General features: G+C 38.4%; 2 pseudogenes; both read left to right on the top strand.

The window, feature by feature from the left end:
• The first annotated feature begins 4,715 nt into the window (after positions 1–4,715).
• Positions 4,716–6,898, top strand: LOC103724742 (annotated as a pseudogene).
• Positions 6,899–8,482: 1,584 nt separating this feature from the next.
• On the top strand, positions 8,483–9,440 carry LOC103724732 (annotated as a pseudogene).
• Positions 9,441–13,905: the final 4,465 nt, after the last annotated feature.

Here is a 13,905-nt window from a genome sequence, read left to right as displayed (position 1 = left end):
TCTATGCTGGAATTTTGCCTGGCTTGAGTTTTCATGGGTCTTCTGTATGCTGTCACCATTGCTGTGAATGCCTGTAACATCCCATCTGTTAGGAAAAGTGTTTCCTTGTGGTCATCCATCACCTCAGTCTCTTACAGCTTTCCATTCCCTTGACCACTGTATGACATGGGTGCACTTACATACATGCAGACAATACACTCATATACATAAAATATAAAAATAATAAATAAAATATTAAAAAATAAAATAAAAATACATTTGTCCATTTTTTTAGGTTTTCAAATGCAATTGAGTACAGATTTTTAAAGTATTCCTGTATAATGTTCTTGATCTTTATGAAATCTGTTGTGACATTCACCATTTTGTATCTGATTTTGTTGATTTAGATTTGCTTTTTCTTCTTTTGGTTAACTGGGCTAAGCATCTGTCTATCTTGTTTATCTTTCTGAAGAAGCATCTCATAAATTCATTGATTCTTTGTGTTATTTTCTTTGTTTCTAATTCAGTGATTTTTACTCTGGATTTTTTTTCTTGTATGTCTGTTGGGTTTGGGTTTGGTTTGTTCTTCCTTTTCCAAATTCTTGAGTTGTATCATTAAACTCATTTGGCTATGCTCTTTATGATTTTTAATGTAAGCATTTAGAGGTATGAATTTCACTCTTAGGACTTTTTTCATGTGTCCCGCATGTTTTGTTGTGTTGTGTTATCATTTTCATTTAGTTCCAGAAATACTTTTGTTTCTTGACCCATTCATCAGTCAGAAAAGTTTTGTTTAATCTTCATGACTTTGTATAATTACTAGAGCTTCTTTTGTTGTTGATTTTAAGTTTTATTGCATTGTGGATTGATAGACTACATGAAATTATTTCAATATTTTGGTATTGGTTGAGGTTTGTTTTGTGTCCCATTATGTGGTCTATTTTAGGAAAACTTACATGGGCTGCTGAGTAGAACGTGTATCCTTAAGAGCTTGGGTAGAATATTCTGTAGATGTATATTAGGTCTATTTCTGTGATGTCATTTAATTCAGATGTTTTTCTGTTGGCTAGAGGACCTGTCTTTTGAAGAAAATGGGGCATTGAAGTCACCTACTATTGCTGAGTTGTGGTTAATCTGTGTCTTGGAGTCCAATGGTACTGTTTTTTAAAAAGTGGATGCACCAGAGTTTGGTGCATATATATTCACAATTGTTATGTCTCCTAGGTCAGGTTTTCCCTTGATCAGTATGTAGTGATTTTATTTATCTCTTCTGAATAATTTTAACTTGAAGTCTACTTTGATAGATATTAGAATAGCAATTCCTGCTTGTTTCTTAGTACCATCTGATTAAGATATTTTTTGCATCCTTTCGCCCTAAAGTGGTGCCTATCCTTGGAGGTAATGTGAGTTTCTTGCAGAGAACAAAAAGATGGATTTTTCTTAACCCATTCAGCTAGTCTTTGTCTTTTTGAAGTTGAGGCAATTGATATTTAGAGTTGTTATTGGAAGGTGTGTATTGGTTGCTGTGATTTTAATTTGTTTGTGTTCTTAGTCTTATTTTGTGTTTCTGTACTTAATACCTTCATTTGCTTTCTTGTCTGTACCTTCTTGAGTATGGTCATTTCTTTCTTCATTCTTTGTATTTCTTCAAGTATTCTCTGTAGTGCTCTTTTGGTGAACATGAATTATTTCACCCTATTTGTATCATGGAAGATTTTTCTCTCCCTTTCAACTATGATAGACAGTTTTACTGGGAAAATATTATGGGTTGGTATCTATGGTCATTTTGAACTGGGACTACTTTGGCCCAGTTTCATTTGACTTTTAAAGTTTGCATTGAAAAGTCAGCTGTGATTCTGATAGGTTTTCCTTTATATGTAACTATATGTAACTTGTTTTTCTACAATAGCTTTCAGTACCCTCTTTTTGGGTGCAGGGGGATCAGGATACATTTGTCAGGTTCTTGGGCAGGAGGTGCTGGAAGGCACATAGACCTAAGTCTGGAATGGGGACCATGTGGAGTTGAGAGAATGTAGCTGGTCATTGTACAGGGGAAACAAGACTCAGGGAGCAGGGTCTGGCTTAGGAAGCTAGTCCAGATTTCTAAGACAGGATGAACAGGAGGGGCCTAGGCTCAAGGTGGAAAAGGGGACAAGCATTAGGAGACAGAATGTAGCTTGTCATTGTGCAGGAGAATCAAGTTGCACTGGGTGGGCACTGACTTACCAGGATAGTCTGGAGGTCTCAGAAAGGATGAGCAGAGGGCCTAGGGCTAAGGTGGGGGTGGAGGCAACATGGGGAGAGATATTGTAGCTCAGCAGGGTGCAGGGGAAACAAGACCTCACTTATTTCTTAAGGTATTATTGCATATAATTTTATATATTGACATTATAATTAAGTTGTCTAACTCCATAAAGTTTTTGCATAGACTTCGAAATATTTTTGAGGGGTTTTTTTGCATTTCATAAAATACATCATGATCATACTTAAACCCCATTCCCTAGCTGTACCCCCTCCATAGCCTCCCTGCCGGATTTCAAGCATTTTGTCATTATATTAAGGCCTATCAAGTCAAGTTGTTGTCCCCAATGGTCCTTCGGTGTGAGTCCATCCACTGGAGCCTGGTCAACCTATTTAGTGTCACTCCCTTAAAGAAGACAAAGTCTTCCTCACGCAGCAGTGATCAGTTCCCAATAGTTCTTCAACTATGGTTGGGGCTTCTTATCCATTTCTTATCCATTTTCCAACTTCTACGCTGTTTGGTGTGTGTGTGTGTGTGTGTGTGTGTGTGTGTGTGTGTGTGTTTAGTTTGAGCTTGCACAAGTCTTGTGTATGCTGTCATTATTGCTCTAAGTTCATATGAGCAAGTTCCCAGCTGCCTGGAAAAGTCTTTGCAGATACTTTTGAAGTAGAATTCAAAGTATATATTAAGTTAGGGAGAAATGATATCCTTTCCCTGTTGAGCTTGTCAGGGATCAACCAAAATGGAACATCATTGGAACTTTCAAACCAGAATCAGGAGCACTTGCTGAAACAAACCAGGCCCATCAACGACTAATATATTTAATTGCATACTCTTATTAGCCACATATTCACCCATGAACAGGGGGGCTTTGTAAAGTGAAATGACCTAAAAATTGTTAAGAGATTTTGCTAATATGTGTAACAGTTTGTGAAACCAACCAGCAAACTTCCTAGGAATATGAAATCCCCTTTTGGTAAGAGTGTAACTCTTTCTGATTGAAGGTTTAGGTCAACTTGAACCCCTCAACCATCTTCCTTCATGTGTGTCTCCTGCAGATTGTGTATGGCTTCATCTGCTACAAATATGGTGATGGAAGTGTGGCAAATCATGGGATGGAAAGTCATTCACTTTATCTTTAATCACAATTAATTTGATATCTTAATATTTCCTGTTTCCAAGATAATGAAGATGATATTAATTATGTGTACTTTTAACTTTCCTTTTTTGGTAGTTTGCATATTATTGAGAGGAAATATTGGGAACCAGGTAGTTAAGTGACCAAAATTATCCACTACTAACTAATTTCTCATTTCTCAAGGCATTTTATCATATACACACATATGTGTATGGTGGATGATTATATATACATGTATGCACAAATAGAACTTTATACACTTACTGCACTCACAAGTCAATTTATAACCTGTGCCTACAGTATAGGTCTGTAGAGGTGGTTGTCTGATTTACAACATATTTATTCTCTAAATGTTTTGTATATTCCTAGCACTGGTTGCAAAGAAGAGATGGTGGATATCTATCAGGAATTTCAAATGTTTTTCACCCTGATGCAGTTTCATTAAGATGGACTCCCAAGACCCAGCCACACTGTTAGATCTTGCTATACATTGTCTACTGGAGAAGGTCACAAGCAGGCTTTTTGTTCCATTGTTCAATGCTGCCTTCAGGGGTGGGCATAAGAATACCATCATGGTGATGGTGAAGAGTTGGTCCTTTTCCTGTCTCCATATGTAGATGCTAAATGTAGAGGAGACACAGTGTGAGCTCTTGAAAACCATGGTTGAAAGTCCTAAGATCCTTCCTACCCAGAATGCAGCTTCTTGGTAAGAGTATATATAATGGAAACATGGAAAGACAGCAGGACGTACGCCACAGTTTGTTAATCTCTAACAGGTAGTCAAGGTAAATGCTGAAAATGAATGTGAGGCTGTTGGCCCAACAACTGGGGTCTCTTTAAAAACTGATGTACTGCAGTGTTGGGTATGGAATGTAAGCACCTGAAGGTACTGTTGATAGATTGGCATAATGAGTGTTAATGCACAGAAGAAATACATGGGTGGATAAGTTTGCTGAGCTTTGGAGGAGCAAAAATAAAGGAAAAATAATGAAGGCTGTTGAATTTTCATTGGAAAGAGACCTGTTTGTATTCAGTATGAGAAGTACAGACTAAGAAAAAAGGAATCATTCTGACCCTGTAGAAATCTAGGCACTTGAGGAGATCCCAGGAAACCTTTTAATTTCATTGTCCACTACTGCCCTCACTGGTGTGCATAAAAAGACACTGACATCAATGGTAGAGTTTGGGTCCTTTTTCTCTTTCCATATCAGGACACATATTGAATGTTTGAAAGCCATAATTGATGGCATTTGGGGCTTTCCTGCATAGAACTTCAATTCTTGAGAAAACTATATATAATAATGACATGGTAGGATAGTAAGAGAGGACTGGCTAATCTGCCAGAGTTTGTTAGCAATGGATGCTGAAAATGGATGTGAGATGATATATCCAACAGCTTATGTCCTTTTAAAGACTATGATACTCTGCTGCTGAGAGCTGAAAATTGATAAATTTTGTGACTGCAAAAGCACCTTGAGTTTCCTAGATCTGAAATGTGTTGATCACCTGGCAGTTGATCAGCCTTCTCTGAGTGAAGTCACTAACCTTTTTTTTTCTCAGGTGGCCCACCTGGACCATCTTAGTCTGTCTAAAATCACTTGTAGTTCTTTGAGTACAAATGCCTTTAAAAACTTTCCCACTCTCTTGAGGCATATGGTGAACCTAAAGGAGCTCAACTTGTCTTCTTTCTGCCTCACATATCTCGGAAGTCTCCTCAGGTGAGAATTTGGTTTAGGCACTTGGGATTTCTGAACAGGCAGCAGGTTTTTAAAACATGAGAGAAAATATTCTTGGATATTCTTAAACTCAACATAATCCTTTTTTCCTTCCATCTCAGCATGGGAAATCCTGGGAGTTTAAAAGTAGTCAGGAAAGGAGTGCATTCACATACTGACTAAAAATTCATGATTACAAAACAAGCTAATCAGTCAGTCACGTGTAGACATTAGTATGTGCCCAGTAATGTGTAGCTGAAAAGAACATGTAGTCCCCCTCCAGCTTTCTAGAGATGAAGAGGCTGAATGGAGTAAGAGAAAGATTTCATGTTTTACATCATACACACTCACCCATACTTCATAATGTCAGCTCATTTTGCTAATCTGTTATCCCCAAATGTTAGGCAGTAAATGTAGAGTTTGACACTCTGTCCTATCTCCACCAAATAGGCAAACTAGCTTCACATTTGATTATGTTGTAATTACTAAGTTGGTTAATATTTGCACCAAACCTTACAGAACAACCTCAGTCATATAGTGAACATTCTCATGCTTAAAATTAATCAGAGTAGGAAAATATTTTTCCCAGAGCATACATCTATTAAGTGCATATAAGCCCATGATATAAGCTGATGCAAAACATATGTGTAAAATAATTTATTCTGGATCCATAGGTTTAGTTCAACTCATACAATCCTCATTATTCAGAAATAATTTTCTGTTTTCTCCCTACAGAGTCCTGCCATCTGGTTTGGAATTCTTGAACATGCCTTTCTGTGTACTTTCTTACAATGACTTCAAATTTCTGTTCCAGTGCTCTCAGGAAAGGTATCCAAAGCTGTTGAATCTCAGTCACAACTCAAGATATTCAGAAGATTGTGAGCCCCTTTATCATCTCCTGTAGAAAGTCTCAAGTACCCTGAAGAATCTCTAAATAAACAATTGCTTTTTAACAGATTGTACAATTGCTGTTCATCCCAGTACTAAGCCACTATTTCAGACTCTGTGTGTAGCTTTCCTTCAAAGTCCATCACTATGTCTATGCTTGTTGGGGAACCCTGCTGTTAGGGTTGCAGATCTCCATGTCCGGATAGCCCTGAGGGGCTCAGCGCCAAATGGAAGAGCTCCCCTTTTCAGCAAGGGGCCTCCTGCTTTCTTCCTGGCTCACCTTGAAGTGCTGCCAAACACAGATGCCTTATCTGAAACATGACCTTTGGCATAGTTACCTGGAGTAAAAACTACTCCCAGGTTTTTTCTATATGATAATCAGGCATTGTCCGATAGTTGGAAGATAGGATCCTACTGCTGCATGTAAATAAATCATACTATGAGCACCTATCAGCTGAGGCATTGGCTACTGCCTCCACACTATATTTTCCCTAGTTCTCCCACTGAATAAACCAGAAGCCCACTGCCACATGTAAATAAAGCATACTATGAGCACCTATCAACTGAGGCTTTTGCTACTGCCTCCACACTATAAATTCTCTAATTCTCCCACTAATAAACAGAGCTGTTTTCACTGTGTCTGGAGCTGTATCACTGCTGTTTCACTGCACCTGTGACCAGTTTCCCCGGAAGGGCTGTCTTCCGTCAGTGTTCACTGGCCGTGCTGATCCCTTTCGCTGCTTCTGCTCTCCCTGCCCTCCTGGGCCGGTGGCCAACGACCTGCGAAGAAAGGGAGAGCCCCCCGCATATGCTCATGAGAATTCTGCAGCACTTAACATCCTTAATGGAGTTGATATATGTGATTTATCCTATCCCTGTGAACTGCTGTGTAAGATGGCATTTTTAAGGCAGTTTCGACCAACAGAAGCTCGCTGATGTACAAGCACAATTGAAGACATGCTAGAGGTGGCCCAGAAAAATGACATGAACTGGGTCACTTACTCTGATTAAATTCAACAGGCAAAAAGAGTTTCAACCTGATATGTGCCTTTTAAGTATCTGATGCTTTTTGCTGGCTCCCAAAGGCTCCATTTATAAGACCTCTGTGTTGTATGAATCTGTTGTTAGGAAGCATGGACATGTAACTGGTATGTATAAAAGAATAACTCTAAGAAGAAAATGGAGAGCTTTGAGAGTTCCTATGTGTTTCTTTTCTATTGTTCTTGATATACTTCATCTTATCCAAGCTAAAGTTTTGGGTGTATGGCATGGAATGCTCAAGTCATGGTATACCACTATTTACACAGACTGATTTACTTGTGAGTACTTAACACCAGTCTTGACAATCTACCCTTTTTTGGATATATTTGTGGAGGCAAGAAGTGGTTACTGAAGTCAACACTTTTATCCCTTCAATTTTATTAAGCTCATATTTAAATCTTTCTTCAGTTGCTTATTGGAGCTATCTGGATTTAACAGTGGAGAAAAAAATCTATGCCAACTGCTTGTAGATGACTTTAACACTGTATTGCTACCCTTTTTCCTGCCGTAGCTCAGTTCTTTTTTTCAGATGCAATAATCAAGTTCGGGATATTATTATCCGTGGCAAAAATGAAGAGTCAACTAAGATGAACTTCCTACCTCAGGCCACTCAGAGGCCAATTGTTTTATCGATTCCTCCACTGTTTCTTAGTGAATTTTGGAATGTTATTTAACCATTTTTATCCCATTTTTTTCCTTGTCCTTGTTACATGATCTGTTCAATACAAATTGTTCTCTATGTTGGTGGACCTCTCCTCAGCAGAGTTCATGGTTTAAATGTTACCACCACAGCGTTTTTTTCCTCACTTCAGTTAGTCTCCCTTCTGGCATTGTGCACAATACCTAAGACAATAGACTCTCAGGAAAGTTTGGTCCCATTTGTGAAAGTGTCATTCCATGGTTTCTTCATCCCATTAACTCGGAAATTTGTCAAGGCAGAACTTGGTTGAAAGTAGGTGGGCAGAGGGAGATCGTCTCATCTTATACAGAACAGGAAGCACCGAAAGAGAGAAACAGAGAGACAGAAGCAGAGACAAACACACAGAGCAAGCTGAAGCCTCGTGTCCCCAGAGTCCCTTCAAGAGCATGACTACAATGATGAACCTCCCTTCTTTAAGGTTGTCCACTTGTCCTGGAGACATCCTTGAATGAGACTGCAGAAAATTTTCTGCTACCTGCCACTAAACCATCCTTGAGCTGGGCTGCTCAAAATTTCTAGCACCTTTCACGGTACCATCAGCTTGTGACCAATTCTTATTTCAAAAAAAAAAAAAAAATTATTTAGGACACACGGGGCGGCGGCGGCGGCAGCGGCAGGCGAGCCGGGTGGCCAAGCGGGCCCGCTCTCGAGGGCGGCGCCCAGGGTGTCCTGTCAGTCTCAGCGCGGAGGCGGTGACGTTGCCCACAGGCGTCAGGAGCTGGCGACCTGGCGCGTTTGAGCCAGGGCCTGGGTCCGCGGCGCTGTCTCCGCCCACAGAAATGAGCCGTCAGACTGCTACAGCGTTACCCACCAGCACCTCAAAGTGTCCACCATCCCAGAGGATGCCTGCCCTGACTGGCACAACATCATACAACAATGACTTGGCGAGTCTTTTTGAGTGTCCCGTTTGCTTTGACTATGTGTTGCCACCCATTCTTCAGTGTCGGAGTGGCCATCTTGTTTGTAGCAACTGTCGCCCCAAACTTAGGTGGTGTCCAACCTGCCTGGGCCGGCTGGGATCCATTCGCAACTTGGCTATGGAGAAAGTGACCAATTTAGTACTTTTCCATTGTAAATATGCTTCTTCTGGATGTGAAATAACTCTGCCACATGCAGAGAAAGCAGACCATGAGGAACTCTGTGAGTTCAGGCCTTATTCCTGTCCTTGCCCTGGTGCTTCCTGTAAGTGGCAAGGCTCCTTGGATGCTGTCATGCCGCACCTGGTGCATCAAGTCCATTATAACCCTCCAGGGAGAAGACATAGTTTTCCTTGTTACAGACATTAACCTTCCTGGTGCTGTTGACTGGGCGATGATGTAGTCTTGTTTTGGCTTTCATTTTATGTTAGCCTTAGAGAAACAGGAAAAATATGAGGGTCACCAGCAGTTCTTTGCAACTGTACAGCTGATAGGAACACGCAAGCAAGCTGAAAATTTTGCTTATCAACTTGAGCTAAATGGTCATAGGCGGCGATTGACTTGGGAAGCTACTCCAATATCTATTCATGAGGGAATTGCAACAGCCATTATGAACAGTGACTGCCTAGTCGTCGATACCAGCATTGCACAGCTCTTTGCACAAAACGGCAATTTATGCATCAATGTAACTATTTCCATGTGTTGAAACGGCAATCAAACATTTCTGGCCAGTGTTTAAAACTTGCATTTGACTTGACAGAGAATAAGGCACCCATCTGCTTGCCAACCTAAAACTCTGGGTAGGTTGAAACTAGACACATGAAGGTAAATAAAAAGAAAGGCCGTTAAATACAGGAAACAGTTGCATGTAATAACACTAATATATTTAAAAATAATTCAACAGTAAACCACTGGAAAAAATATACACACAAGATGGGCATCTTTTGTATTAAGAAAGGAAGCATTGTAAAATATTTCAGAACTTTGTGTTTGTTGTAGATCGGTTATATTGTTGAAAACAAATGGGGGGGGTGTCTGCATACGTGTGCACATATGTGGTTGGTTTTCCTTTAACTGACAAGCCATCTGTGTGGTCATGAACCACTGCCTTCCCCTTTATGAATCAATACATAGTGCTTCTGTGGGTTTTTTTGTTTGTTTGTTTGTTTGTTTTGTGTGTGTATTTGCTAATTTTTATTCTAGTTTTTCATTAAATAAATTTGGCTTTCTCTTCTGTAATTCAGGTTTTTCTCCCTTTTTGTATCTTTTAAGCTAGTGGCTTTTTGATATTCATAATTTCTTATGTCAGAATTTGTGTTTAATACATACTTTTCCTTAAATCAGTTTATTAGAAATATTTTAAATTCAACTCTTTTGTGTAGATAGGAATTCCAGAAAGGAAAGGTAAGATCACTGTTCTTGTCCAAAGCTGATGCAGCTACAGATGTTCTTGCATGGTTTTGCTGTCTTATCACTCTCTTGTTCTCCCATGTGAGTTATGCCTTCAGGCTTATACTTCGAAAGGTTAAGTTAGGAAGTAACCACTGATTTATATAAATATTAAAAAATTAGGCTTTCTCCTCTTTCAAATTTTTGGGCAAATCACATGTTTTAAAATTTGTTCTTGTATTTATCGGTTTTGAGAAGAAAACATCACCACACATAGTATTTGTAATGAGAGCAAATCATTTGTTTTTAAAAAGGCAGTTTGCAAAAAAATGTTTTTGATCTTTTGTAATTCTCATTAAAATATCTAAAAATAATTTTATTATTTATTTTTTAAGTTTTGTATGTGTGAGTGCATTGCCTGCACTCATGTGTGTAAGTGTACCCATGTCTTGCAATGCCTGCGGAGGTCAGGAGTTAAAGACGGTTGTTAGCTGCCGTGGGGTGCTGAGAATTGAACCCAGGTCCTTGGCAAGAGCTATCAGTGCTCTTAACCACTGAGCCATCTCTCTAGCTTGTGACTAAGTCTTTATTAGATGAACTTGGTAGGACTTTTAGGAGTCAAGCCATAGAATTTCCAGTAGAAATTTCCTTACTTTGTTGTAGTTACTCTCTTTCATTGCACATGTACATCTATTTCCTGGTGTACACAATTCTGTTTGATTTTACTGCTGCTTCTCTTCTATTAGATTTGCTATGCTGTATTACATCCACATATTTATTGAGTCCTTGATATTTGTTACCCAAAAATGTGATTACCAAAAATAAAAAAGCATATTTTAAGTCCAAGACATAGCATACAAAAGCATGCAAAATGAATAATTATGAATTTACTTATATTGTTAACATGTTGAATTGTGAATATATTACATTCCAAAAACATAGAGAAATACCTAAAATTAACAGGTTTTTCATGTCTCATGTTGAAATGTCAATACTACTGCATTTCAGTGACTTGGTAAGAAAAACATTATATATGCAGTACTTTATTGAAATAAATTAAACTACAATGTAAAATGTAGTAAAAAGAGAAACAGTACAAACAACAAAATATTCACATTGTTTCCATGTGGAAATGACAACATATTGAATTTAACCAACTCAGCAAAAATGTAATTTAACTTTATATAATTTTGCTTCCAGTGCTCACATTTGGAGAAGAAATTAAAGTGTATTTTAGAAATGCAAAACAAAATAACCTACAAATCAATTAGAGTTTGTTTATGGTAATTATATATTTGTGATAAAAATTAAATTTGAAAATTGAGAACTATACATTAAATAACATATATAATTGCAGGATAGTATTTACTTGATAACAGCATTTCAGAGACTTGGAAACAAGAACGGAGAATTCATGTCATTCATACTTTCTACATTGCTTGTATTATGATACGGTAATACACAGAACTTCAATGACTTACTAAAATGTCAGTGTAAAGAGCAATTGATTTATATGGTTCCTTGTTAATGTTACATTATTATTATTGGTATTTTGTATTAAATAAGATATTATTAAAGCTAACTAAGTCCACTGTTTTTTTTTTTTTAACTTTTTCTGTTGTTTTCAACATGACTCTCCCTATAGAATTATCTCATCAGCTGGGCTCCTGGGCCTTCTAAGGTACAGTTCTGATCAGTATTTAACAGTAGCACAATATGAGGGAGGACACAATGGGGTGAGACTGGAGTATTTCCTCTCCTGCCTCCATCCTGCCTGATCCCAAGATTCTTTCTGTGGCACCTCTTTCTGAGATGAAAAGTAAATCACTCAGGATGTTTATTATTAAGAACACAATTATTATATCGGCAATATGGATTACAAGCTTATCAATTCCTAATGCAAGCTGGTTGCTCTAAATTATTTGATTTCATCTGACTTGAAAATTAATCCAAGCTAGGGAGCTATTAAAATAATTTTAAAGAATTTCACACTCAAAGAATTGACTGCTTATATAAAACCAAGGTCTTCTATTGTCACGTGTTAGAGAAACAAAGATTCACATTCATCCATGAATATTATTTGCCCCAAGATCCCTGATTCACCAGAGTTGTTTTTTATATGTGTGTACAGTGTAAGCATGTAGAGCTGAGAGCTTGTATGTGTGTGTATGTGTGCATGGACTAGGATGGGAGAGCTCATCACAGGATCTGCTCTGCCACTTTCATTCTTATTGAGAAGTATTTTTCACTGTACCTGGAGTTCACACATTGAGTAGACTGGTGGGAAAACAAGGACCTTTCATTCTCTGCCTTCAAGATTTCGGATTAGAAGTATGCATTGATGAATTTAGCTTTTTAAATGGGAATCAGCAATTGAAACTCAGGTCTTCATGCTGATGCCACACTTTACCCACTGAGGCATTTCCCTAGACCCCTCCACAGTATTATTTTTGGCAGAACTGGAGTTTTTAAAAAATAAAAAGGCACCCAGTGCATTAATAAGGCACACCTAAGCACATTTCTCAAAGTAGTGATTTTTTTCAATGTGTATTTTTATTGAATTTCTATGCATTTCATACATCTTAAATAGTAATGGTGATAGCATGTACAAGACCCATGCAAATTCACCCACACAAAAACCAGCATAGAACTGGGGAAATGGACAGGACTCCCCAACTTTAGCAAAAGAACTATTGGCTGTTGATCATTGCTGGGTGAGCGATTTTTTAAAATTATATTATTATTGTGTGTGTTTGCAGTTGAATGTAAGTATGTAGTTGGAGGCCCAAGATTGATATGGGGTTTTGTTGTTATTGCTATCTCTTCAAAAATCTTTAAAATAAAAAATTTTTTAGACAATTTTGTACATGTATGCAATACATGTTGAAAACTCGCCCCCTGCCTGTCAAACCTCCATATTCCCTCTTGTCCCCACAAATCTCTCTTTCACATATATATCTTTATTTTGTTTGCACTGGCATTAAGCAGAGCTATCTGTGTGACCATGTGTTTGGTGCTATCTACTGTAACTTCATGGGCTCAGCAGTGGATACACAACTAATATACAATGATTCTCCTTCTCCCAGAATCTATCAGAGGCCTATAGTTTAGTGGTACAGGATAAAGCTCCTTGAGCTCCTCCCCTTTTCTTGACTGATTTTTAATAGGGCTGGTATTGTGTGGGCCCAGTGCAGATAACTACAATTATGCAATTATGGTGAGTTAATAACTGTGGTGTTTGTATTGAGTCTACAGAATGGCATTTCTAACATCTTAACCTTATCTTCTGACTCTTACATATTTACCATCACCCTGGTCCACAGAGTTCCCTGAGCCTTAGAAGTTGTTATAAATGTCTGTTTAGGGCTGGGCCCACAACCATCATTTATTCTCTGCATCTTGTATCTGAGTCTCTGTCATTCATTGTAAGGATAGGATTTTCTGATTTATGTTGGGCATAGCTTTGGTCTATGGATAGAATCATAGATATTTAATTTAGAAGACAGCTTGCTGCCACACCAACTTAGTTAAATAGCAGTGATAACTTCCCTACCTAGGTCTAGGACCTCTTTAGACCTGAATTAACCAAGCTTACAATACCAAAAAATTTATTTGTCCCCTGTGGAATGGGCCTCAAATCCAATCAGAGGACATTTGTCTACGCCCACTGTGATGGCTAATCCTGGGTGTCAACTTGATTTGATCTGAGATTAACTGAAATGAAAGAGATCTTCTTGATTGGATCATCTAAAGCCGGAAGACACACCCTAAATGTGGGTGTTACCTTCTGATGGCAGCCGGTATAAAAGACCAAGGCAGAGGAGGACGCAGGGCTTTTTGCAGGTTTCCTTCTCTCTCGCTGGTGAGTTCGTCTTGCTGCTGTAGACTGAAGACTA

This window comes from Nannospalax galili, unplaced genomic scaffold (assembly GCF_000622305.1).
Source record: "Nannospalax galili isolate Female #2095 unplaced genomic scaffold, S.galili_v1.0 scaffold1188, whole genome shotgun sequence".
Lineage (NCBI taxonomy): Eukaryota > Metazoa > Chordata > Mammalia > Rodentia > Spalacidae > Nannospalax > Nannospalax galili.
This window is presented reverse-complemented; position numbering and strand designations above follow the sequence as displayed.